Genomic DNA, 1,377 nt, shown 5'->3' with positions numbered 1-1,377 from the left:
GGGCGCATAGTATATGAGATCATCGTGTCAATATACTCTTAAACGGCAAATCTCCAACCAAGCGAGTTTTACCAGAGAAGGCGTGACAGTTGCAGGCTTGCAGCAATTTATGAAGGAAACACTGTTTAACGGGAAAAGGGTTCATGTTTCCATTGTGTTTGAAACCGTTTTTGAACCAAAGCAGATTGTTTGCTGTCGTTCGAAATTAGATGAGTGTAGAGCATTGTATCCATCAGTAAATGCATTTTGTTAATTTAAACATCAAATATAGTATTATTATTGTTAAAAGTGCTATATCAGAACAATGTGATTGGTTAAGATTGTCGGAAAACGTCGAATGCACAAAACAAGGTTACGTGTACAATACGTTTTTTAGACAATTGTGACTGGGTAGCCAGGCTTCTTACTTATTTTCGCTTAGTACTCAGCGCCTGTGAAACCTTCAGTCTGATTCAGATATTCCCACGACATTTTGGAGCAGTATCTACATAATATTTCTTTATATACTGTATATATATATATATATTTATCTTTATCTTAATTCCAAATAATATGAACAATATTGTTGTGTTGCCATTACCTCTGCTAGATCACAATCAACAATGAAAATGCCAATCCTATTTATTTATGACATTTTTATCTGAATTAAAATTAAATGAGGTTCTCTGCAGTAGATTATCAACATTTATTGTTTCGAACATTCTCAATTAATATTCATATTTGTCTTATGTTCAAAGAACCCATCTAAAGTATAACCATGTACTAATGGAATGCTTTTTTTAAATCCTAAAAAGTTCTGGTACAAGTGGGGGGCGGCACGGTGCACAGCAAGAAGGTTGTGGGTTCAGATCTCGGCTTGGGGCCTTTCTGTGTGGAGTTTGTATGTTCTCCCCGTGTGTGAGTGAATGGTGTGTGCGCCCTGCGTTAGATTGGCGGCCTGTCCAGAGTGTATTCCTGCCTCTCGCCCAATGCATGCTGGGATAGGCGCCAGCACCCCCCGCGACCCTGCTCAGGATAAGCGGGTATAGATAATGGATGGACGGATGGATGGTACAAGTGGGATACAGCTGTATTGTAACTGTCAAGGCTGTATTAAGTTACATTGATTTTGAATTAAAAATATTTCATTTTGAACAAAAGCATCACTACCTGAACATGTTGTGATTATTTCAACATTTCAAGCTTGCTCAAAAGACATGCAAACCTATGACTATTGTTTCTAACAAGCCAAATGGCTGGTACTTTACACTTTATGTTTATGTGGGTTGCCATGACAGCTCAGCCCCTAAGGAAGCTGGGATTAACATTAGTATTAACAAACTGAAGCTCTTTCACTCAAAGTGCATTTCTGTTTTGAATTTTACATCTTGTTGGTGT

The sequence above is a fragment of the Anguilla anguilla genome, chromosome 2, assembly GCF_013347855.1.
Source record: "Anguilla anguilla isolate fAngAng1 chromosome 2, fAngAng1.pri, whole genome shotgun sequence".
NCBI classification, from domain to species: domain Eukaryota; kingdom Metazoa; phylum Chordata; class Actinopteri; order Anguilliformes; family Anguillidae; genus Anguilla; species Anguilla anguilla.
This window is presented reverse-complemented; position numbering follows the sequence as displayed.